Consider the following 27,280-nt stretch of genomic DNA (forward strand, 5'->3'; position numbering starts at 1 on the left):
AGAGAAAGTAACGAGGCATGGGGTACCTTATCAATCATAGAAAACCTACCAACACAATACAGGCACTTTGGTCCACAAAGTTGAGTCGAACATGTCCCTACCTTAGTAATTACTAGGGTTACCCATAGCCCTCTATTTTTCTAAGCTCCATGTACCTATCCAAAAGTCTCTTAAAAGACCCTATCGTATCCGCCTCCACCACCTTTGCCAGCAGCCCATTCCACACACTCACCACTCTCTGGTAAAACACATTGCTTTGTGGATCCAGAACTGGCTTGCCCACAGAAGGCAAAGAGTGGTTGTATTCTGCATGCAGGTCGGTGACCAGTGGTGTGCCTCAGGGATCTGTTCTGGGACCCTTAATCTTCATGATTTTTATAAATGACCTGGAAGAGGAAGTGGAGGGATGAGTTAGTAAGATGGCTGATGGAGGTGTTGTGGATAGTGTGGAGGGCTGTCAGAGGTTACAGCGGGACATTGATAGGATGCAAAACTGGGCTGAGAAGTGGCAGGTGGAGTTCAACCCAGATAATTGTGAAGTGGTTCATTTTAGTAGATGGTGAATATAGTATTAACGGTAAGGCTCTTGGTAGTGTGGAGGATCAGAGGGATCTTGGGGTCCGAGTCCATAGGACACTCAAAGCAGCTGCGCAGGTTGACGCTGTGGTTAAGAAGGCGTATGGTGTATTAGCCTTCATCAATCGTGGAATTGAATTTAGGAGGTGCGAGGTAATGTTGCAGCTGGTCAGGACCCTGTTCAGTCCCCAGTTGGAGGACTGTGCTCAGTTCTGGTCGTCTCACTGCAGGAAGGATGTGGAAATCACAGAAAGGGTGCAGAGGAGAGTTACAAGGATGTTGCCTGGATTGGGGTGCATGCCTTATGAGAATAGGTTGAGTGAACTCGGTCTTTTCTCCTTGGAGCGATGGAGGATGAGAGGTGACCTGATAGAGGTCTATGAGATGATGAGAGGCATTGATCATGTGGATAGTCAAAGGCTTTTTCCCAGGGCTGAAATGGCTGCCACATGCGGGCACAGGTTTAAGGTGTTTCAGAGTAGGTACAGAGGAGACGACAGGGGTAAGTTTTTTACCAGAGAGTGGTGAGTTAGTGGAATGGGCTGCTGGCAAAGGTTGTGGAGGCAGATACGATAGGGTCTTTTAAGAGACTTTTGGATAGGTACATGGAGCTTAGAAAAATAGAGGGCTATGGGTAACCCTAGTAATTACTAAGGTAGGGACATGTTCGACTCAACTTTGTGGGCCAAAGTGCCTGTATTGTGTTGTAGGTTTTCTATTCTTCTATCTAAAACATAGTATCAAATTAAAAGCTAATTTGTACAAACTCACATAGAGTAGTGGGAGACTGGAGAATTGGGAAAACTTTAAAAAGCAACAGAAACAACTAATCAAGAAATAAGGAAAGGGAAGATAGAGTATGAAAGTAAATTAGCACCAAATATAAAAACAGATAGCACAAGTTTTTATAAATTATAAAGCTGAAGAGGGTGGCTAAAGTCAACTAGGTCCCTTGGAAGTCAAGAAGGGGAAATTGATATTGGGTGATAAGGAAATGGCTGAGGCATTGAACGACTATCATGGTCCTGATGGGATGCATCCCAGGGTGCTGAAGGAATTGGCGGAGGTTATAGTAGACGCGTGGGTAATCATTTATCAAAATTCTCTGGACTCTGGGCAGGTCCCAGCGGATCGGAAGACAGCAAATGTCACGCCACTTTTTAAAAAAGGATATAGGCAAAAGACGGGCAACTATCGGCCAGTTTTCTTAACATCTGTAGTCGGGAAAATGCTTGAAGCTGTCATTAACAAAGAAATAGCGAAACATTTAGAAAGGAGTGGTTACATTAGAGAGACGCAGCATGGATTCAGAAAGGGCAGGTCCTGTTGGACAAACTTACTGGAGTTCTTTGAGGACATAATGAGCGCAGTGGATAGAGGGGAACAGGTGGATGTCATTTACTTGAATTTCCAGAAGGTGTTCGATAAGCTGTCACACAAGAGAATTGTATATAAGATACGGATGCATGGAGTCAGCGGAAGTGTATTGGCATGGATAGTGGATTGGTTAGAAGATTTAGAATGGAGATGAGGAGAAACTGTTTTTCCCAGAGAGTGGTGAATCTGTGGAATTCTCTGCCCAGGGAAGCAGTTGAGGCTTCCTCACCAAATATATTTAAGAAACAGTTAGATAAGTTTTTTCTGAGAAAGTGAATTAAGGGTTATTGGGGGAAAGGCAGGTAGATGGAGATGAGTTTGGGGACAGATCAGCCATGATCTTATTGAATGGCAGGGCAGGCTCCATGGGCCAGATGGACTACTCCTGCTCCTATTTCTTATAGATTTAAGGTGTTTGGAAGTAGGTACAGAGGAGATATCAGGGGTAAGTTTTTTTGCCAGAGTGGTGAGAGCGTGGAATGGGCTGCTGGCAATGGTGGTGGAGACGGATACGATAGGGTCTTTTAAGAGACTCCTGGACAGGTACATGGTGCTTAGGAAAATAGAGGGCTATGGGTAACCCTAGGTAATTTCTAAAGTGAGTCCATGTTCAGAACAGCATTGTGGGCCAAAAGGCCTGTATTGTGCTGTCGTTTTTCTCTGTTCAATATATTCTCCAGAAATTGATGTGTGTCTGTCTAAGAGCACCTGAACTGCCTGTATTGTATCTGCCTCCACCAACTCCCTTGGCAGCACACTCTGGGCAGCCACTGCTCTCTACAATTTCCAATATCGTTATTCTTCAATATACCAATTTATGTATAAATTACATAAATACAATTATACGTAATTATTTACGGGCCCAGATGGCGTCCCGGGACGAGTTCTCTGGGCCTGTGCAAGCGAGCTAGCTGGAGTGTTTGCTGACATCTTCAACTGCTCCCTGCTTCAGTCTAAGATCCCCTCGTGTTTTAAGAAGGCAACGATAATCCCGGTGCCGAAGACAAGCAAGGTGACATGCCTGAATGACTATCAACCTGTGGCTCTAATATCAATTGCTATGAAGTGCTTGGAGCGATTGGTTATGGCACACATCGACCATAACCTAACGGTCAACCTCGATGCTTTGCAATTCGCCTACCGGAGCAACAGTTCAATGGCAGATGCCATCTCCCTGGCACTAAATTCCTCCTTAGAACACCTGGAGAATAAAGATGCATATGTAAGGCTCCTTTTCATCGACTACAGCTCTGCCTTTAATACCATCATTCCAAATAAACTGATTCCTAAGCTCCGGAACCTGGGTCTTAGCACTCAGATCTGCAGCTGGATCTTCAACTTCCTTACAGACAGGACCCAGGCTGTAAAAATAGGGGACAAGCTCTCCTCTACAATCACTCTGAGCACCGGTGCCCCACAAGGCTGTGTACTCAGCCCCCTGCTGTACTCACTGTACACCCATGATTGTGTAGCCAAGTTTCCATCGAACTCAATATATAAGTTTGCTGATGACACCACAATTGTAGGCCGTATCTTGGGTAATGATGAGTCTGAGTACAGAGAGGAAATTAAGAACCCGGTGGCATGGTGCGAAGACAATAACCTATCCCTCAACGTCAGCAAGTCGAAGGAATTGGTTGTTGATTTCAGAAGGAGTAGCGGACTGCACGACCCCATCTACATTGGTGGTGTGCAGGTGGAACAGGTCAAAAGCTTTAAGTTCCTCGGGGTGAATATCACAAATGACCTGACTTGGTCTAACCAAGCAGAGTCCACTGCCAAGAAGGCCCACCAGCGCCTTCACTTCCTGAGAAAGCTGAAGAAATTTGGCCTGTCCCCTAAAACCCTCACTAATTTTTATAGGTGCACTGTAGAAAGCATTCTTCTAGGGTGCATCACAACCTGGTATGGAAGCTGTCCTGTCCAAGACCGGAAGAAGCCGCAGAAGAGCGTGAACATAGCCCAGCACATCACACAAACCAATCTTCCATCCTTGCACTCACTTTACACTGCACGCTGTTGGAGCAGTGCTGCCCGGATAATCAAGGACAAAGCCCACCCAGCCAACACACTTTTTGTCCCTCTTCCCTCCGGGAGAAGGTTCAGGAGCATGAAGACTCGTACGGCCAGATTTGGGAACAGCTTCTTTCCAACTGTGATAACACTACTGAACAGATCCTGACCCGGATCTGGGCCGTACCTTCCAAATATCCGGACCTGACTTGCACTACCTTACTTTCCCTTTTCTATTTTCTAATTATGATTTATAATTTCAAATTTTTATTATATTTACTTGGATTTGTACTTCAGGGAGCACAAAGCGCAGAATTAAATATCGCTGTGATGATTGTACGCTCTTGTATCAATTGTTTGGTGACAATAAAGTATGGGCAAAGTGTGCCCTCTAGTGTTAGACTGGGGAAGGACACCGGCTGTCTGCTCTCTCTGCCTCTCATCATCTCATGACTATCAGATCTCCCGTCAGATTCCGCAGCTCCACAGAAAACAAATCCAGTTTGTCCAACCTCTCCTTCTCATTCAATCGAGACAACAGGTTGGAATGTTGTTCATTGGAGTTTATGAGGCTGAGGGGTGACCTTACAGAGGGGTATAAAATCATGAAGAGGATGGATGGGGTGAATGCACAGTCTTTCACCCAAGGTGATGGAATGCAGTACCAGAGGGAACGAGCTTGAGGTGAGAGATTTAATGGGAACCTGAGGGGCATCATTTTCAACGAGAGGGTGGTCCGTACATGGAATGAGCAGCCTGAAGCAGGTACAGTAACAATATGTAAAAGCCTCTCGGAGAGGTACATGGATAGGAAGGGTTTTGGGATAAATGCATGCAAGTGGGACTGGCTCTGATAAGCATCCGGGCTGACAGGGACCAGATGGGCCGAAGGGCCTGTCTCTGTGAAGTGTGATTCCATGTCACCAATCCTGGGAGACAAGCCATGTGGGATAGATGTTCTTCCTGCTCCCGTTGTCCTGGGTTCACAAACCCTCCCCAAAAGACCCGTCCAACCACCGGAGAACGTGGATCTACAGAGAGCAGCTCACTCCTGAGACAGACCGGCCGTGTTTTACAGGTGTGGTGTGGCCCGGCCCAGACAGGGGAATGTGGGAGACGGGTTGTCTACCCACCTCAGGCAATGTCTCGGAAGCCCGTGTCTGCTGGGATGGACGGAGGTAAGGTGTGAGACACCACTACGAGTGCTGATGTGCAGACGGTAATTCCAGGTGAGGCTTCCCATTCTCCACCTGGAGGTTGAAGGGAACTTCTGGACGATGCAGGAGCAGAATGAGACCATTCGGCCCATTGAGACCACTGCTCCATTCAGTCAGGAGTGATATTTCTCAATCCCATCCTCCCACCTTCTCCTCTAGAGGCAAGAGTGGATATCGGACTGCTGGAATATGATACTGGAGAGGTAATAACGGGGGGGGGAGGGTGGGGGGTGATTGTTGGGTGTAGTCGAAGTATTTTGCATCTGTCTTCACTGTGGAAGACAGCAGCAGTTTGTCAGAACTTGGAGAGTGTCAGGGCAGAAGTGAGTGTTATTACTATTACACAGAAGGTGCTTGGGTAGCTGAAGGTAGATAAGTCACCTGCACAAGATGGACACTTAGGGTTCTGAAGGAGCTGGCTCAATGGATTATGGAGGGACAAGTAGTGATCACTCAGTTAGTCTGGCCTCAATGGTTCAGATGATATTGGAGGATGAGGTTTATTGATGATAATGTTCTGGAGTACTGACAGTCAGATGATAAAACAGGCCATAGTCAACATGGTTTCCTTCAGGAGATATCTTTCCTGACAAATCTGATGGGATTTGATAAGGAAATTACAGACAGGACAGACAAGGATGAGTCATGGATGTTTCTTATTTGGATTTCCAGAAGGTCTTTGACAAGGTCCCACTCATGAGGCTGCTTAACCGGATAAGAACCCGTGGTATTACAGGAAAGGTACTAGCATGGATGGAAGATTGGCTGACTGGCAGAAGGTAAAGAATAGACTTTTCTGTGAGAGTCTGCAGACGGATGTATATATATAGATAGATATCGATGGATAGATAGAGATAGATAGATAGAGATATAGATATAGATTAAGTGAGTGGGCAAGGGTCTGGCAGATGGAGTACGATGTTGGTAAATGTGAGGTCACCCACTTTGGAAGGGAAAATGAAAAGGAAATTGCAGCATGCTGCTGAGCTGTGCTTGTGCATGAATCACAAAAGGTTGGTTTGCAGGTACAGCCGGCCATCAAGCAGGGAAATGGGATGTTGGCCTTTATTGCTAGAGGGATTGAATTCAAGAGCAGGGAGGTTATGCTGCAACTGTACAGGGTACTGGTGAGGCCACACCTGGAGTACTGTGTGCAGTTCTGGTCTCCTTACTTGAGGAAAGATATGCTGGCTTTGGAAGTGGTGCAGAGGAGGTTCACCAGGATGATTCCAGACATGAGGGGGTTAGACTACGAGGAGCGATTGAGTTGCCTGGGAATGTACTCTCTTGAATTCGGAAGAATGAGAGGAGATCTTATAGAAGCATGTAAAATTATGAAAGGGATAGATAAGACAGAGGCAAGAAAGTTGTTTCCACTGGTAGCTGAGATTAGAACTAGTGGACATAGCCTCAAGATTCAGGGAGAATATTTTGGACGGAGTCGAGGAGGAACTGCTTTTCTCAAAGAGTGGTGAATCTGTGGAATTCTCTGCCCAATGGAGCAGTGGAGGCTACCTCAGTAAATATATTTAAGATAAGGTTGGATGGATTTTTGCAGAGTTGGGGAATTAAGGATTATGGGGGAAGGCAGGTAGGAGGAGATGAGTCCATGATCAGATCACCATGATCTGATTGAATGGCGGAGCAGGCTCGACGGGCCAGATGGCCAACTCCTGCTCCTATTTCTCATGTTGATTATGTTTATGTTCTTTATTGTCACCTTTCTGTCAGCGTAAACCAGTCTGGTATTCTCCTCCGGTCTCCCTCATTAACAAGGCATTTTCACCCAAACAACTGCCGCTCAATGGAAGCATTTTGTTGGTCATTTTTCTGCATCATCCTCCATAAGAGACTGTTGTGCTTGCAAATCCCAGGAGATCAACATATTCTGAGATACTCAAACCACCCCATCTGGCACCAACAATCACTCCACAGTCAAAGTCACTTTGATCACATTTCCTCCCCTTTTTAATGATTGGTCTGAACAGCAACTGAACCTCTTGACCGTGCCTGCATGCTTTGCTGCATTGAGTTGCTGCCACATGATTGGCTGATTAGATATTTTCATTATTGAGCAGATGTACAAGTGTACCGAACATGGGTCACTGAGTGTATTTGAGACAGAGGTTGATAGGTTCAAGATAAGTAAGGGGTTAAGAGTTACCTCAAAGACAGTGTGACACAGGAGCAGAATTAGGACATTCAGACAATCAAGTCTACTCTGTCATTCCATTATGGCAGATTTACTGTCCTTCACAACTCCGTTCTTCTACCTTCTCCCATAACTTCTGATGCCCATACTAATCAACTACCTGAGGTTGTGCCCTCTGGTCCCAGACATCCGCACCATCGGTAACATCCTCTCCACATCCACTCTATCTAAGCCATTCAATATTCGATAGGTTTCAATGGGATCCCCCCTCATTCTTCTAAACTCCAGTGAGTACAGGCCCAGAGCCGTCAAACGATCCTCATACATTAACCCTTTCATTCACAGCACCTCCTCTCGGCCCTCTCTGATGCCAGCACAATTTTTCTTAGAAAATGGGCCCAAAACTGCCCATAGTACTCTGTACAGTCTGACCAATGCCTTTTAAAGGCTCACCATTGCTGTATTCTTGTCCTCTCAAAACGAGTGCTAACATTATATTTGCCTTCCTTACCACTGACTCAAATTCCAAGCTAACCTTTAGGGCAGGGTGTCCCAACCTGGGGTCCACAGACACCTCGGTTAATCGTAGGGGTGGGGATCCCCTGCTTTTGAGAATCCTGCACAAGGACTCCCAAGTCTCTTTGCACCTCTTTCCCCATTTAGAAAACAGTCCATACTTCTACCAAAGTGCATGTCCATACGCTTCCCAAGATTGTATTCTATCTGACACTTCTTTGAGGAAAGAGAAGCAGAATAAAGGGTGTAAAGGTAGTAAGGTAGAAGGGCTAAAGTGTGTGTACTTCAATGCAAGAAGCATCAGGAACAAAGGTGATGAACTGAGAGCTTGGATACATACATGATGTAGTGGCCATTACGGAGACTCGGCTGGCACCAGGGCAGGAATGGATTCTCAATATTCCTGGATTTCAGTGCTTTAAAAGGGATAGAGAGGGGAGGAAAGGGGAGAAGGGGTGGCATTACTGGTCAGGGATACTATTACAGCTGCAGAAAGGGTGGGTAATGTAGCAGGATCCTTTTTTGAGTCAGTATGGGTGGAAGTCAGGAACAGGAAGGGAGCAGTTACTCTACTGGGGATATTCTGTAGGCCCCCTGGTGGCAGCAGAAATACCGAGGAGCAGATTGGGAGGGAGAATTTGGAAAGGTGCAAAAATAACAGGGTTGTTATCGTGGGTGACTTTAACTTCCCTAGTACTGATTGGCACTTGATTAGTTCCAAGGGTTTAGATGGGGCAGAGTTTAAGTGTGTCCAGGATGGATTCCTGTCTCAGTATGTTGACAGGCCGACTGGGGGAATGCCATACTAGATCTAGTATTAGGTAACGAACCAGGTCAGGTCACAGATCTGTCAGTGGGTGAGCATCTGGGGGAAAGTGATCACCGCTCCCTGGCCTTTAGCATTATCATGGAAAAGGATAGAATCAGAGAGGACAGGAAAATGTTTAAATGGGGAAGGGCAAATTATGAGGCTATAAGGCTAGAACTTGTGGGTGTGAATTGGGATGATCTATTTGCAGGGAAATGTACTATGGACATGTGGACGATGTTTAAGGATCTCTTGCAGGATGTTAGAGATAAATTTGTCCCGGTGAGAAAGATAAAGAATGGTAGGGTGAAGGAACCATGGGTGACAAGGGAGATGGAAAATCTAGTCAGGTGGAAAAAGGCAGCATACATGAGGTTTAGGAAGCAAGGATCAGATGGGTCTATTGAGGAATATAAGGTGGCAAGAAAGGAGCTTAAGAAGGGGCTGAGAAGAGCAAGAAGGGGGCATGAGAAGGCCTTGGCGAGTAGGGTAAAGGAAAACCCCAAGTCATTCTTCAATTATGTGAAGAATAAAAGGATGACAGGAGTGAAGGTAGGACCGATTAGAGATAAAAGTGGGAAGATGTGCCTGGAGGCTGTGGAAGTGAGTGAGGTCCTCAATGAATACCTCTCTTCGGTATTCACCACTGAGAGGGAACTTGATGACGGTGAGGACAATATGAGTGAGGTTGATGTTCTGGAACATGTTGATATTAAGGGAGAGGAGGTGTTGGAGTTGTTAAAATACATTAGGACGGATAAGTCCCCGGGGCCTGATGGAATATTCCCCAGGCTGCTCCAGGAGGAGAGGGAAGAGATTGCTGAACCTCTGGCTAGGATCTTTACGTCCACGTTGTCCACGGGAATGGTACCGGATGATTGGAGGGAGGCGAAAGTTGTCCCCTTGTTCAAAAAAGGTAGTAGGGATAGTCCGGGTAATTATAGACCAGTGAGTCTTACGTCTGTGGTGGGAAAGCTGTTGGAAAAGATTGTTAGTGATAGGATCTATGGGCATTTAGAGAATCATGGTCTGATCAGGGACAGTCAGCATGGCTTTGTGAAGGGCAGATCATGTCTGACAAGCCTGATAGAGTTCTTTGAGGAGGGGACCAGGCATATAGATGAGGTTAGTGCAGTGGATGTGATCTACATGGATTTTAGTAAGGCATTTGACAAGGTTCCCCACGGTAGGCTTATTCAGAAAGTCAGAAGGCATGGGATCCAGGGAAGTTTGGCCAAGTGGATTCAGAATTGGCTTGCCTGCAGAAAGCAGAGAGTCGTGGTGGAGGGAGTACATTCAGATTGGAGGGTTGTGACCAGTGGTGTCCCACAAGGATCTGTTCTGGGACCTCTACTTTTCATGATTTTTATTAACGATCTGGATGTGGGGGTGGAAGGGTGGGTTGGCAAGTTTGCAGACGACACAAAGGTTGGTGGTGTTGTAGATATTGTAGACGATTGTCGAATATTGCAGAGAGACATTGATAGGATGCAGAAGTGAGCTGAGAAGTGGCAGATGGAGTTCAACCTGGAGAAGTGTGAGGTGGTACACTTTGGAAGGACAAATTCTAAGGCAGAGTACAAAGTCAATGGCAGGATACTTGGTAGTGTGGAGCAGCAGAGGGATCTGGGGGTACACGTCCACAGATCCCCGAAAGTTGCCTCACAGGTAGATAGGGCAGGTAAGAAAGCTTATAGGGTGTTTGCATTCAGAAGTCGAGGGATAGAGATTAAGAGACGTGATGTAATGATGCAGCTCTATTAAACTCTAGTTAGGCCACACTTGGAGTACTGTCTCCAGTTCTGGTCGCCTCACTATAGGAAGGATGTGGAAGCATTGGAAGTCACTTTGATCACATTTCCTCCCCTTTCTAATGACTGGTCGGAACAGCAACTGAACCTCTTGACCGTGCCTGCATGCTTTGCTGCATTGAGTTGCTGCCACATGATTGGCTGATTAGATATTTTCATTATTGAGCAGATTGACAGGTGTACTGAACATGAGGCCATTGGATGTATTTGAAGCAGAGGCTGATTGGTTCAAGATAAGTAAGGGATTAAATGTTACCTCAAAGACAGTGTGACACAGGAGCAGAATTAGGACATTCAGACGATCAAGTCTACTCTGTTATTCCATCATGGCTGATTTACTATCCTTCTCAACTCCGTTCTTCTACCTTCTCCCATAACTTCTGATGCCCATACTAATCAACTACCTGAGGTTGTGCCCTCTGGTCCCAGACGTCCGCACCATTGGTAACATCCTCTCCACATCCACTCTATCTAAGCCTTTCAATATTCGATAGGTTTCAATGGGATCTCCCCTCATTCTTCCAAACTCCAGCGAGTACAGGCCCAGAGCCGTCAAACACTCCTGATACGTTAACCTTTTCATTCACAGAACCTTCTCTGGACCCTCTCGGATGCCAGCACAATTTTTCTTAGATGAGGGGCCCAAAACTGCCCATAGTACTCTGTGCAGTCTGACCAATGCCTTTTAAAGTCTCACCATTGCTGTATTCTTGTCCTCTGAAAACGAATGCTAATGCTATATTTGCCTTCCTTACCACTGACTCAAATTCCAAGCTAACCTTTAGGGCAGGGTGTCCCAACCTGGGGTCCACAAACACCTCGGTTAATCATAGGGGTGGGGATCCCCTGCTTTTGAGAATCCTGCACAAGGACTCCCAAGTCTCTTTGCACGTCTTTCTCCATTTAGAAAACAGACCGTACCTTCGTTCCTTCTACCAAAGTGCATGTCCATACGCTTCCCAAGATTGTATTCTCTGCCACTTCTTTGCCCATTCTCCTAATTTGTCTGTTCTTCTGCAGACTCCCTGCTTCCTCAACACTACTTGCCCCTCAACCTATCTTTGTATTGTCCTTAAACTTGGCCAGAAAACTATCAATTCTGCCACGCAAATCATTCGCCTATACTGTGAAAAGAAGTGGTCCCAACGCTGGCCCCTGTGGAACACCACTAGTCCCTGGCAGCCAACCAGACAATGATCCCCTTCAATCCCACTCTTCACCTCCTGCCAGTCAACCAATCTTCTGTCCATGTTAGTACCGTTCCTGTAATGAACTCCATCTGCCTCTCTCTGAACAACTTCTTATGCGATCTGTATCCATGACAACCTTCCTTTCTCTCCACAACACCACCAACTTGTGTTAGTCACAAACCTACCAATCATATCTCCAACATTCACAACTCAGGTTTTAACACTTTACACATGAGGTACCCTGTAGTAAACCACAGGCCAATGTTCAAAGTAAACTTTAATATCAAAGTGCATATATGTCACTATATACAACCCTGACATTCACTTTCTTGTGGTCACATGCTCTAAATAACCATAACAGAATGAATGAAAATCCACCCACTGGGGCTGTCAGCCTGAGCGCAGAAGACAACACACTGTGCAAATACAAAATGAAGAATTAATAATAATAATAAATAAATAAGCAAAAAAATCAATAACATGAAATGAAGGGTCCTTGAAAATGAGCTCATAGGTTGTAGGAACATTTCCATGATGGGGCAAGGAAAATTATCAACAACCTGATGGCTGAGGGGTAATAACTGTTCCTGAACCTTGGGTGTGAGTCTTAAGGCTTATGTACCTACTTCCTGATGGCAGCATCGAGAAGAGAGCATGTCCTGGGTGATGGGGCTGTTGGGGGTGACGGAGTTCCTGATGATGGATGCTGCTTTCCTGCGACAACATTTCATGTCAATGTGGACAATAGTTGTGGGTGCTGACCCGTGATGGACTGGGCCATATCCACTACTTTTTGTAGCATTTTCCATTTTCCATTCGAGGGCATTGGTGTTTCCATACCAGGCTGTGATGCAGCCGGTCACCACACATCTATAGAAGTCTGTCACGCTGAATCTCTGCAAACTCATAAGGAAGTAGGGGTGCTGCCATGCTTTCTTCATAATTGCATTTATTTGTTAACCCAGGACAGGTCGTTTGAAATAATAAAACCTCGGAATTTAAAGTTGCTGACCCTCTCCACCTCTGACCTTCCGATGAGGACTGGCTCGACCCTCTGGTTTCCTTCCTACAAGGTCAATAACACCAGACAACAAAGAATTTGCTTCCTGAATACTTTTGGTGTACTTTATGGATTTTGGGCTGCTGATCAAGCAAAATCACCATGAGATTTCCCTACCACTCACCATTTTTTAAAAATCACTTATATTTGTTATTTCAATTCATTATTCAAATCAATTAAAATGTTGCAGGCAATGTAAAGTGAAAAGATCTCCATCGTGTCCAGGTATTCCTGGGTTTGCTTAGGCAGGGTGGATGCTACACGGCAGGACAGGTTTTCGAAAGGGAATAAAGCATCACACGCACACCATTCTATGCATTGTGTTTACATGTATATTGGTTTGCAATCACATTGATGTTCATGTACAGTATTCATTATAATAAAGTATTTTCAGGAGTATTTGTGATTGCAGAATGTCCTGCCAATGTTGCAACAACTACGATTCTTTGTCACATTTGTGACGAGTATACACTAAAATCTCAAGGATGGAAATTGACTCCTCTTATTAAGAAAGCCTTTACTGTTCTTTGGGTGGAAAATTGGTGATTCAGACAAAGCCTGGGCTCCTCACGTTGTTGCACAACATGCGCTGTCCATCGTAAAGCTTGGCTCGGAGGGGCTCGGAAGTCAATTCTGTGCTGTCCTGATGATATGGCGGGAGCAGAAGGATCATGTGACAGACTGCTACGTCCGTCTGACCAGCGTGTCTGGTGACTCGGCTAAAAACAAGAACCAGCTTCCTTAAAGTCCAGTTCCCGGAAATCTCTGTGGAGGTTAAAGTGACACAGCAGAATCAGTGGTCATGGTGGAGATTGGGTTGGAGATGGCACACCTGGTGATGAGTGGGGTCCCAGTGGTGTCCGAGCGAAAAGGGGGCACCTCTGGGATGGGGAGAGTGTGTTTGCTGGTGAGAGCAGCACTGGATGGGGTAAGGATCATCCGTTTGGTGGGGGGAGCGCATCTGAGCTGGAGGGAGTGACCGGTTTTAAGGGAGCTGGAAGGAAGTACCTCAGGGCCAATGAGGGAGCATCGGGGGAGGGAGCACCTCTGAGCCAAAGAGGGAGTGGCTGTGGGCTGGGTACAGCAACAGGTAGGCAGCAGGGCCACGAATGGTGGAGACCTCATTTAGATCCCTCCAGACCATTACTTCACATAAGCCATTGGGTGGGAGTGATACACGGTGGGGACAAGGTGTGGCCAAGAGGATTGACATGGCAAGGCAGATGTTGTCTATGGGGGACTTTGAAAAGATGTCACCTTGTAGCTAGTCTGGAAGGTGAGAACTCGTGGGTTCGAGGGTGAGATAAGGAAATGGACACAATATTGGCCTTGGTGGTTAAGAGTTGCAATGGGAATGTGACCAACGGTGTACCGAAGGGGTTGTGCAGTGTCCCTCTTCAAATAAGTTTACCCGATCAACAAAGTTGGTGAGGTGGTGCACAGTGAAGAGGGTTATCTCAGAATACACGGAATTCCAGATGACCTGGGGAACAGGGCCAAGGAATGGCAGCTGGAGTTAAACTCAAAAACATTGCATCTAGTGATCATTATGTCATTAATTTCAAGGCAATGCAAGAGAACACTTAAGAAAGAAACAAGGAAGGCTAAAAGAAGGCATGAGGCTGCTCCAACAGACCAAGTCGCAGGAGAATCCTAAGGGCTTCTACAGACACAGTATGTTGAGAGCAAAAGGATTGCAAAGGACAAAATTGGTCCACTGCAAGATCACAATGATAATCACTCTGCCACTTCTTTGTCCATTCTCCAAATTTGTCTAAGTTCTTCTGCAGACTCCCTGCTTCCTCAACACTACTCGCCCCTCAACCTATCTTTGTATCGTCCTTAAACTTGGCCTAAAAACTATCAATTCGGCCACGCAAATCATTGGCCTATACTAACTTGTTCATCTGACCTCAATGGTTCAGATGATATTGGAGGATGAGGTTTATTGATGATCATGTTCTGGAGTACTGACAGCCAGATGATAAAACAGGCCATAGTCAACATGGTTTCCTTCAGGAGATATCTTTCCTGACAAATCTGATGGGATTTGATAAGGAAATTACAGACAGGACAGACAAGGATGAGTCATGGATGTTTCTTATTTGGATTTCCAGAAGGTCTTTGACAAGGTCCCACTCATGAGGCTGCTTAACCGGATAAGAACCCATGGTTTTACAGGAAAGGTACTAGCATGGATAGAAGATTGGCTGACTGGCAGAAGGTAAAGAGTGGACTTTTCTGTGAGAGTCTGCAGACGGATGTATGTGTATATAGATAGATATAGATGGATAGATAGAGATAGATAGATACAGATATAGATATAGATTAAGTGAGTGGGCAAGGGTCTGGCAGATGGAGTACAATGTTGGTAAATGTGAGGTCATCCACTTTGGAAGGAAAAATGAAAGAGCAAATTGCAGCATGCTGCTGAGCTGTGCTTGTGCAGGAATCACAAAAGGTTGGTTTGCAGGTACAGCCGGCCATCAAGCAGGGAAATGGGATGTTGGCCTTCATTGCTAGAGGGATTGAATTCAAGAGCAGGGAGGTCATGCTGCAACTGTACAGGGGACTGGTGAGGCCGCACCTGGAGTACTGTGTGCAGTTCTGGTCTCCTTACTTGAGGAAGGATATGCTGGCTTTGGAAGCAGTGCAGAGGAGGTTCACCAGGATGATTCCAGACATGAGGGGGTTAAACTACGAGGAGAGATTGAGTTGCCTGGGAATGTACTCTCTTGAATTCAGAAGAATGAGAGGAAATCTTATAGAAGCATGTAAAATTATGAAAGGCATAGATAAGACAGAGGCAAGAAAGTTGTTTCCACTGGTAGCTGAGATTAGAACTAGTGGACATAGCCTCAAGATTCAGGGAGTATATTTTGGACGGAGACGAGGAGGAACTGCTTTTCTCAAAGAGTGGTGAATCTGTGGAATTCTCTGCCCAATGGAGCAGTGGAGGCTACCTCAGTAAATATATTTAAGATAAGGTTGGATGGATTTTTGCAGAGTTGGGGAATTAAGGATTATGGGGGAAGGCAGGTAGGAGGAGATGAGTCCATGGTCAGATCACCATGATCTGATTGAATGACGGAGCAGGCTCGACGGGCCAGATGGCCAACTCCTGCTCCTATTTCTCATGTTGATTATGTTTATGTTCTTTATTGTCACCTTTCTGTCAGCGTAAACCAGTCTGGTATTCTCCTCCGATCTCCCTCATTAACAAGGCATTTTCACCCAAACAACTGCCGCTCAATGGAAGCATTTTGTTGGTCATTTTTCTGCATCATCCTCCATAAGAGACTGTTGTGCTTGAAAATCCCAGGAGATCAACATATTCTGACATACTCAAACCACCCCATCTGGCACCAACAATCACTCCACAGTCAAAGTCACTTTGATCACATTTCCTCCCCTTTCTAATGATTGGTCTGAACAGCAACTGAACCTCTTGACCGTGCCTGCATGCTTTGCTGCATTGAGTTGCTGCCACATGATTGGCTGATTAGATATTTTCATTATTAAGCAGATGTACAGGTGTACCGAACATGGGTCACTGAGTGTATTTGAGACAGAGGTTGATTGGTTCAAGATATGTAAGGGGTTAAGAGTTACCTCAAAGATGTTGTGACACAGGAGCAGAATTAGGACATTCAGACGATCAAGTCTACTCTGTCATTCCATCATGGCAGATTTACTGTCCTTCACAACTCCGCTATTCTACCTTCTCCCACAACTTTTGATGCCCATATAATCAACAACCTGAGGTTGTGCCCTCTGGTCCCAGACATCCGCACCATTGGTAACATCCTCTCCACATCCACTCTATCTAAGCCTTTCAATATTCGATAGGTTTCAATGGGATCTCCCCTCATTCTTCTAAACTCCAGCGAGTACAGGCCCAGAGCCATCAAATGCTCTTCATACGTTAACCCTTTCGTTCACAGAACCTCCTCTCGGCCCTCTCTGATGCCAGCACAATTTTTCTTAAATAAGTGCCCGTAGTACTCTGTGCAGTCTGTCCAATGCCTTTTAAAGGCTCACCATCGCTGTATTCTTGTCCTCTGAAAACGAATGCTAATACTATATTTGCCTTCCTTACCACTGACTCAAATTCCAAGCTAACCTTTAGGGTAGGGTGTCCCAACCTGGGGTCCACAGACACCTCGGTTAATCGTAGGGGTGGGGATCCCCTGCTTTTGAGAATCCTGCACAAGGACTCCCAAGTCTCTTTGCACCTCTTTCCCCATTTAGAAAACAGTCCATACTTCTACCAAAGTGCATGTCCATACACTTCCCAAGATTGTATTCTGTCTGACACTTCTTTGAGGAAAGAGAAGCAGAATAAAGGGTGTAAAGGTAGTAAGGTAGAAGGGCTAAAGTGTGTGTACTTCAATGCAAGAAGCATCAGGAACAAAGGTGATGAACTGAGAGCTTGGATACATACATGGAATTATGATGTAGCGGCCATTACGGAGACTTGGCTGGCACCAGGGCAGGAATGGATTCTCAATATTCCTGGATTTCAGTGCTTTAAAAGGGATAGAGAGGGGGGGAAAGGGGAGGAAGGGTGGTATTACTGGTCAGGGATACTATTACAGCTGCAGAAAGGGTGGGTAATGTAGCAGGATCCTTTTTTGAGTCAGTATGGGTGGAAGTCAGGAACAGGAAGGGAGCAGTTACTCTACTGGGGGTATTCTGCAGGCCCCCTGGTGGCAGCAGAGATATCGAGGAGCAGATTGGGAGGCAGAATTTGGAAAGGTGCAAAAATAACAGGGTTGTTATCGTGGGTGACTTTAACTTCCCTAGTATTGATTGGCACTTGATTAGTTCCAAGGGTTTAGATGGGGCAGAGTTTGTTAAGTGTGTCCAGGATGGATTCCTGTCTCAGTATGTTGACAGGCCGACTAGGGGGAATGCCATACTAGATCTAGTATTAGGTAACGAACCGGGTCAGGTCACAGATCTCTCAGTGGGTGAGCATCTGGGGGACAGTGATCACCGCTCCCTGGTCTTTAGCATTATCATGGAAAAGGATAGAATCAGAGAGGACAGGAAAATTTTTAATTGGGGAATGGCAAATTATGAGGCTATAAGGCTAGAACTTGCGGATGTGAATTGGGATGATGTTTTTGCAGGGAAACGTACTATGGACATGTGGATGATGTTTAAGGATCTCTTGCAGGTTGTTAGGGATAAATTTGTCCTGGTGAGGAAGATAGAGAATGGTAGGGTGAAGGAACCATGGGTGACAAGTGAAGTGGAAACTCTAGTCAGGTAGAAGAAGGCAGCATACATGAGGTTTAGGAAGCAAGGATCAGATGGGTCTATTGAGGAATATAGGGTAGCAAGAAAGGAGCTTAAGAAGGGGCTGAGAAGAGCAAGAAAGGGGCATGAGAAGGCCTTCGCGAGTAGGGTAAAGGAAAACCCCAAGGCATTCTTCAATTATGTGAAGAACAAAAGGAGGACAGGAGTGAAGGTAGGACCGATTAGAGATAAAAGTGGGACGATGTGCCTGGAGGCTGTGGAAGTGAGTGATGTCCTCAATGAATACTTCTCTTCGGTATTCACCACTGAGAGGGAACTTGATGACGGTGAGGACAATATGAGTGAGGTTGATGTTCTGGAGCATGTTCATATTAAGGGAGAGGAGGTGCTGGAGTTGTTAAAATACATTAGGACGGATAAGTCCCCGGGGACTGACGGAATATTCCCCAGGCTGCTCCACGAGGCGAGGGAAGAGATTGCTGAGCCTCTGGCTAGGATCTTTATGTCCCCATTGTCCACAGGAATGGTACTGGAGGATTGGAAGGAGGCGAATGTTGTCCCCTTGTTCAAAAAAGGTAGTAGGGATACTCCGGGTAATTATAGACCAGTGAGCCTTACGTCTGTGGGTGGAAAGCTGTAGGAAAAGATTCTTAGAAATAGAATCTATGGGCATTTAGAGAATCATGGTCTGATCAGGGACAGTCAGCATGGCTTTGTGAAGGGCAGATCGTGCCTATCAAGCCTGATAGAGTTCTTTGAGGAGGTGACCAGGCATATAGATGAGGGTAGTGCAGTGGATGTGATCTACATGGATTTTAGTAAGGCATTTGACAAGGTTCCACACGGTAGGCTTATTCAGGAAGTCAGAAGGCATGGGATCCAGGGAAGTTTGGCCGGGTGGATTCAGAATTGGCTTGCCTGCGGAAGGCAGAGGGTCGTGGTGGAGGGATTACTTTCAGATTGGAGAGTTGTGACTAGTGGTGTCCCACAAGGATCTGTTCTGTGACCTCTACTTTTTGTGAGTTTTATTAATGACCTGGATGTGGGGGTAGAAGGGTGGGTTGACAAGTTTGCAGACGACACAAAGGTTGGTGGTGTTGTAGATAGTGTAGAGGATTGTCGAAGATTGCAGAGTGACATTGATAGGATGCAGAAGTGGGCTGAGAAGTGGCAGATGGAGTTCAAACTGGAGAAGTGTGAGGTGGTACACTTTGGAAGGACAAACTCCAAGGCAGAGTACAAAGTCAATGGCAGGATACTTGGTACTGTGGAGGAGCAGAGGGATCTGGGGGTACATGTCCACAGATCCCTGAAAGTTGCCTCAGAGGTAGATAGGGTAGTTAAGAAAGCTTATGGGGTGTTAGCTTTCATATGTAGAGGGATAGAGTTTAAGAGACACGATGTAATGATGCAGCTCTATAAAACTCTAGTTAGGCCACACTTGGAGTACTGTGTAAAGTTCTGGTCACCTCATTATAGGTAGGATGTGGAAGCATTGGAAAGGGTACAGAGGAGATTTACCAGGATGCTGCCTGGTTTAGAGAGTATGGATAATGATCAGAGATTAAGGGAGCTAGGGCTTTACTCTTTGGAGAGAAGGAGGATGAGAGGAGACATGATAGAGGTGTACAAGATATTAAGAGGAATAGACAGAGTAGACAGCCAGTGCCTCTTCCCCAGGGCACCACTGCTCAGTACAAGAGGACATGGCTTTAAGTTAAGGGGAGGGAAGTTCAAGGGGGATATTAGAGGAAGGTTTTTCACTCAGTATTTTCAGGAGTATTTGTGATTGCAGAATGTCTTACCAATGTTGCAACAACTACGATACTTTGTCACATTTGTGACGAGTATACACTAAGATCTCAAGGACGGAAATTGACTCCTCTTATTAAGAAAGCCTTTACTGTTCTTTGGGTGGAAAATTGGTGATTCAGACAAAGCCTGGGCTCCTCACGTTGTTGCACAACATGCGCTGTCCATCGTAAAGCTTGTCACGGAGGTGCTTGGAAGTCAATTCTGTGCTGTCCTGATGATATGGCGGGAGCAGAAGGATCATGTGACAGACTGCTACGTCCGTCTGACCAGCGTGTCTGGTGTCTCGGCTAAAAACAAGAAATCCATTGAGTGCCCCAATCTCCCTTCATCAACCTGCAGACACCCTCACACACAACCTATAACTTGTTGCCACAGATGGCTGTGGAGGCCAAGTCACTGGGTATATTTAAGGCAGAGATTGATGGATTGGTCAGGGATGAAGAGATATGGGGAGAACGCAGGAGATTGGGGCTGAGAGGGAATGCTATGTTGGAATGCTAGACTAGACTTGATGGGCCAAATGGCCTAATTCTGGTCTTATATTTTATGGTCAATGTCAGGAAAGCCAAGAGCTGATTACAGACTATAGGAGGAAACCGGAGGTACATGAGCCAGTCCTCACTTGGGCATCAGAGGCAGAGGGAGTCAGTTAGGTAAAAATTCCTTGGCGTTAACATATCAGGGGATCTGTTCTGGGACCGGCATGTAAGCGTCATCACAAAGGCTCAACTTCACCTCTACTTTCTTACTTGTGTAGATTCACTTGTCACCAAAAACTGAGAAAGTTCTAACGGTGTGGAGTGGAGAACATTCCAGCTGGTTGCATCACAGCCTGGTGTGGAAACACCAATGCCCAAGGACGGAAAATGCTGAAGAAAGTGGTGGATACAGTCCAGTCCATCACAGGCATTCCCAGGAATGGGCACATTTACAAGGAACACTGCCACAAGGAAACAGCGTCCATCATCAAAGACCCTCACGGTCCTGCCAACACCCTCATCTCACTGATACAATCAGGCAGAAGGGTCAGAAGCCTTTGGTCCCACACCACCAGCTTCAGGAACAGGCATTACCTTTCAACTATCAGACTCCTGTACCGGTGTGGATAACTTCAGCCTGAACTGATTCTATGACCTACAGGCTCACGTTCAAGGACTCTTTGCAACTCAAGATCTGAGTATTACTGTTTACCTTATTCATTTTCCTTTGAAAACTTTCATTTAACACTTACATAGCTCCTCGGGTTAATAAACCCTTTCAGCGTTTGAGGGGCTTCCACACCTGACTCAGCCACTCCGTGTGCAGGAGCAGAAGGAGCCCAGACCGTGATCCTCTGGGATGGGGAGAGTGTGTTTGCTGGTGAGAGCAGCACTGGACGGGGGAAGGATCATCCGTTTGGTGGGGGGAGCACATCTGAGCTGGAGGGAGTGACCGGTTTTAAGGGAGCTGGAAGGAAGTACCTCAGGGCCAATGAGGGAGCATCGGGGGAGGGAGCACCTCTGAGCCAAAGAGGGAGTGGCTGTGGGCTGGGTACAGCAACAGGTAGGCAGCAGGGCCACGAATGGTGGAGATCTCATTTAGATCCCTCCAGACCATTACTTCACATAAGCCATTGGGTGGGAGTGATACACGGTGGGGACAAGGTGTGGCCAAGAGGATTGACATGGCAAGGCAGATGTTGTCTATGGGGGACTTTGAAAAGATGTCACCTTGTAGCTAGTCTGGAAGGTGAGAACACGTGGGATCGAGGGTGAGATAAGGAAATGGACACAATATTGGCCTTGGTGGTTAAGAGTTGCGATGGGAATGGAGTTCCTCTAAAGTGGGGGCCTGTGACCAACGGTGTACCGAAGAGATTGTGCAGTGACCCTCTTGAAATAAGTTCACCCAATCAACAAAGTTGGTGAGGTGGTGCACAGTGAAGAGGGTTATCTCAAAATACACGGAATTCCAGATGACCTGGGGAACAGGGCCAAGAAATGGCAGCTGGAGTTAAACTCGAAAACTTTGCATTTAGTGATCATTATGCCATTAATTTCAAGGCAATGTAAGAGAACACTTAAGAAAGAAACAAGGAAGGCTAAAAGAAGGCATGAGGCTGCTCCAACAGACCAAGTCGCAGGAGAATCCTAAGGGCTTCTACAGACACAGTATGTTGAGAGCAAAAGGATTGCAAAGGACAAAATTGGTCCACTGAAAGATCACAATGGTAATCTAGGCTTGAAGCCAAAAGAAACGGGGAGATCTGAAATTGATTTTACACATCTGTATCAACTTGGGAGATGGACACAGAGTTGAAAGAAGTGAGGCTAAGCAGCAGTGAGGTCCTGGACCCTGTACAGATTACAGAGGAGGTGCTCACTCCTCACAAGGTATTCCCTCGGATCCTGTGGAATGCAAGTGCTGAAACTGCAGGGGTCCCAGTTAAATCATCCTTAATGACAGGTGAGGTACCAGATGAGTGAAGAATAGCTGATGCTGTTCTGCTGTTTAAGAAAGGCTATAAGAATGAACCAGGAAATTATAGGCCGCTGAGTCTGACATCAGTAGTGGGAAAGTTATCAGACGTTATACTTAGGGACCAGGTATATGAGTATTTAATAGACGGGATCGATTAGGGATAGTCAGGATGGCTTTGTGTGTGGTAGGTCGTGTCTAACCAATCTTACAGAGTTTTTCGAGGAAGTTACCAGGAAAGTTGATGAAGACAAGGCAGTGGATGTTATCTACGTGGACTTCAGCAAGGCCTCTGACAAAGTCCCACATGGGAAGTTGGTTAAGATGGTTCCATCATTTGACATTCAAGATGAGGTAGAAAATTGGATTATGGAAGAAGCCAGAGATTGGTAATAATTTCTTCTGTGACCAGTGGACTGCTGTAGGGATCGGTGATGTGTCTGTTGTTGTTTGTCACCTGTATCAACATTCTGGATGATAATGTGGTAAACTGGATCAGCAAATTTGCAGATGACACCAAGATTTGTGTTGTAGTGGACAGTGAGTAAAACGATCATAGCCTGCAGTGGGATCCGTACCAGCTGGAAAAATGGGATGAAAAATGGCAGATGGAATTTCATGCGGACAAGTACGAGGTGTTGAATTTCAGTAGGACCAACCAGGGTACGTCTTACATTGAATGCTCCGGCACTGAGGAGTGTGGTGGAACAAAGGGGTCTGGGAATGCACAACCATAATTCATTGAAAGTGTGTGTTGCAGGCAGATTGGGTCCTAAAGAAAGTATTTGGCATATTGGCCTTCATCGGTCAAAATAGTGAGCACAGGAGATGGGTTGCTATGTTCAAGTTTACAGAGAAAATTTACAGGATGTTGCCAGGACAGGAGACAGGAGTTACAAGAAAAGATTGAGTCGGTTATAACTTTATTCCTTGGAAAATAGAAGACTGAGGGGAGATTTGATAGAGGTATACAACATTATGAGGGGTATAGATAGGGTAAATGCAAACAGGTTCTTTCCACTGAGATTGGGTGACACGACAACTGGAGATCATGGGTTAAGGGTGAAAAGTGAAATGTTGAAGGGGAACATGAGGGGAAACCACTTCACCGAGGGAGGTGAGAGTGTGGAACAAGCTGCTGGCAAAAGTGGTGGATGCGATTTTGATTTCAATGTTTACGGGCCTGTTTCTGTGCTTTAGCTTTCTATGACTCCATGATGCTAAGTGTGAGGTGTTGATTTTGGGAAGATATCCCAGGGCAGGGTGCAGACAAAAATGTCAGGGAAATGGAGTTGGTAGATCAGACAGACTTATACATAACACACAACAAAATAAACATTGACATTTGTACAAGTTCAGAATCAGATCTGGTTCATTATCACTGAGATACACATGACATTTTTTTCTGTTGAAGCACCAACGCAGTGGAATACATAAAAAAGTACAATAAGAATTGTGTAAAAAGTAGATAGTGCAAAAAGGGAGATGATAGTGAGCTGGTGTTCATGGGTTCATGGACCATTCAGACATCTGATGAACATTAGGAAGCTGTTCTAAAACTGTTCTTTAATTTGTAGAGAAATAAACCACAGTAACAGACTCTCCCGATGAACCTGCTCTGCTAAATCACACCCGTCTGACCAATTAACCCATTCATCCGGGTGTCTTTGGAAGGTGGGAGGAAACCTGAAACCTGAACACCTGTCGGATCCCGTGCGGAGACGGGGAGAACATACATCTCCTTACAGACGGTGGTGGGAATCGAACCGGTGTCCCTGGCTCTGTAATAGTGACCTGCTACCCGTTATGCTACTGTTCTGTCCATGATGAGTGTCCGTCCTCAGGCTCTGCTACCTCCTCCCTCACAGCAGTAATGAGGAGAGGGCGTGGTGAGCAAGGTGACTTAGACCATAAGATAGAGGAACAAATTAGGCCATTCGGTTCTTCAAATCTGCTCCACCGTTTGATCATGACTGATCCATTTCCCTCTCGTCTCCATTCGCTTGCCTTCCTCCCGTAATCTTTTACGCCCTGACTTATCAAGAATCTATGAATCTCCGCTTTAAATACACCCAGTGAATACACCCAGTGGCCTCCACAGCTCCCTGTGGCAATGAATTCCACAGATTCACCACCTTCTGGCTGAAGAAATTCCTCCCGATCTCTGTTCTAAATGGACAACCCTGAGTTTGTGCCCTCTGGTCCTAGGCTCCCTCACTATAGGAAACATCCTCTCCACACCCACTCCATCTTGGCCTTCCAACATTCAATAGGATTCAGTGAGATCCTCCCACACCTTCTATTTCCCTAAATTCCAGCAAGTGCAAGCTCACAGCCAAACTTTCCTCATATGAGAAGCCTTACATTGCTGGGATCAATTTCCTGAACCCCCTTTGAACCCTCCCAATATCAGCACATCCTTTCTTAGATAAGGGGCACAAAACTGCTCACAATAATCTGAATGAGGCCTCACCAGAGCCTTATAAAGCCTCAGCATTACATCCCTGCTTTAATAGTCTAGTCCTCTCGAAATGAATGCTAAAATTGCATTTGCCTTCCTCCCCACCGATTCCATCTGCAAGTTAACCTTGGGAATCCTGCACAAGGACTAGCATGTCCTTTTGCACCTCATTTTTTCCCATTTTCTCTCCATTTGGAAAATTGTCATTTCTTTGCCTATTCTCAGAATCAGTCCAAGTCCTTCTGCACCCTCTCTCCTTCCACAATTCTACCTGTCCCTACACATATCTTTGTATCATCCACAAACTTGGCCACAAAGCCAGCAATTCTGTCAGCCATATCACTGATATACAATATACAAAGTAGTCTCAAAGCTGACCCCTGAGGAACAGCAGCCAATCAGAAAAGGACCTCTTAAATACCCACTCTTTGCCCCCTTCCAATAGCCAAAGCTCTATCCATGCTCGTATTTATCCTGAAATGCCATGCACTCTTGCTAAGCTCGCTTACCTTCATACTTCAACTTTTCCTTCCTTGTGGCTGTTGTAGTTGCCCTCTGTTGGTTTTTTCAAACGTTTCCCAGTCCCACTTGGTGGTAAGTTTCACCTCACTAGGACCTTAAAGGAGACACATTTGCAAATTGATAGTCGACAGTGATTGGGTAATCAGGTAATGAACAGCAGCTAATAGAAAGAAGTTGGGGTCAAGCAGGCTGGAGTCTTTGGAGTTGGGAGCTGAGAGGCTCTGGCGTGAAGAGGCTGAGTAAGTGACCCAGGTGTGGGGAGGGGGAGCAGTGAGAAGTCGCAGGTAAGACCTTCCTTAAGATGTTTTATTTTGCTGTTGACCTTTGACATTGTTTCAGTGCAGACAGGAAGGTAGTGTTGGATTAGAGTAACATTGTTCTTTTTCTTCCAGTTTGCTTATAATGTTTATATAATCACCTGTATGAGTAATTGTTCATTGAATTTTCAGTATCAGTAGTACAGGTGATTCTGTACTTTTCCAGAAGCTCCTTTGCAGTGTGTGTCATACAATTGAACCCGACCAGTTGATAGGTTATTCTGTATCACTCGAAACTCTCCAGTCTGAGCTACTTCTTGTAAAAATGATAATTTCTTTGTTCATTGTCTTTCTTTGCCTCTACCTTCCTTACAGTAGACCAAGCTGATAACCATTATTTTGTTTTGTTATCAACACTGAATAAACAGAAGAGAGGGTCCAGAGAAAGTTCATGAGAATGAGAAATAAAAGTGTTAATATATCAGGAGCATTTGATGATTCTGGGCCTGTTCTCGCTGGAGCTTAAAAGAAAGGAGTTTTGAAAAGTATCAAAGGTTGAGATAGAGTGGACATACAGAGAACGTTTTCTACAGTGGAGTCTTCGATCAGAGGGCACAGCCTCAGAATACAAGGATGTCCTTTTAGAAAAGAGATGATGAGGAATTTATTTAGGCAGAAGTTGGTGAATCTGCAGAAATTTATGGCCAAGTCATTGTGTAAACTTTAGCTGAATTTAACAGACCCTTGATTAGGAAATTACCGAAGATTACGGGGGCAGGCAGGCGAATGCAGTAGAGAGAGAAAATAAATCTGCCATCTTGGAATAGCAGAGCAGAGAGGTCTAATTCAGCTCCTCTGTTTGTGTGTTGATATATTTATTCATTTATATCTGCTGCTTTATCTATTTATGTACTGACTGAGATACAGAGCAGAATAGGCTCTTCGAGGGATTCGGCCCAGCAAGAATCCTAGCCCAATCACGGGACAGTTTACAATGACTAATCAACCTACCAAACGGTACCCTTTTGGACTCTGGGTGGAAACCAGAGCACCCGGAGGAAACCCACAGGGTCACAAGGACAACGTACAAGCTCCTTCCTGACAGCGGTGGGAATTGATCCTGGGTCACCTGTACTGTAAAGCGTTGTGCTAACCACCACACTATGGTGCTGTCCTCATGTCTTATGGTCTTGTCTCACGGTCTCCCCGATGATGATATCTGCAGTTGGTGCACCCAGTAGCTACTTGGGACAGTAGTTTGACAGGGGCTGGAGAACTGGAATGGGTGCTGAATGTTCCACCGTTTCAATGTTTGAGAATCGATAGAAGGAGATTAAAGGTGATTGGATCCACTGAGTCTGTATGGGTAAAACTCAAAACAATAAAGATGCAATCATTCTGATTGTATCAGGGCTTTGTCGTGGTTGATTTCAGTTACTCCAAAATACACTGTTCCTTCGTGCAAGAGATTGCTCCGTAGTGCAAGAGATCAGACAGGACAGAATTTGGTAGATGCACCCAGGAGTGTCTCTTAAAACATAGGTGAGGTGAGGTGGACCTGCTGTTGAGTAATAAGCCTGGCCAGACTGACACATTCCCATGGGAGAATTGTCAGGCGAACACTAACCACAAGTTTTAAGATATCTAACAATAAGGGCAAGTACAAATCGTGCGAGAGTACTAGATTAGAGCACGGCAAATTACAAGACTATTCAGCAGGAACTAGGGATAATTAACTGGGAACAGTAGTTTTTAGGGAAGTCCACATCTGACCTGTGGAGGG

General features: G+C 45.6%; 1 long non-coding RNA gene across 1 annotated transcript in view; it reads right to left on the minus strand.

Annotated features, from left to right (window-relative positions):
- Nucleotides 1–27,280, minus strand: part of LOC140731951 (uncharacterized) — a 201,012-nt gene that overhangs the window by 161,373 nt on the left and 12,359 nt on the right. Inside the window, exon 2 of the long non-coding RNA XR_012099950.1 lies at nucleotides 25,228–25,334. This is a non-coding gene — a long non-coding RNA (uncharacterized lncRNA). The remainder of the gene's footprint in view (nucleotides 1–25,227; nucleotides 25,335–27,280) is intronic.

This window comes from Hemitrygon akajei, chromosome 1 (genome assembly GCF_048418815.1).
Source record: "Hemitrygon akajei chromosome 1, sHemAka1.3, whole genome shotgun sequence".
Classification (NCBI taxonomy): domain Eukaryota; kingdom Metazoa; phylum Chordata; class Chondrichthyes; order Myliobatiformes; family Dasyatidae; genus Hemitrygon; species Hemitrygon akajei.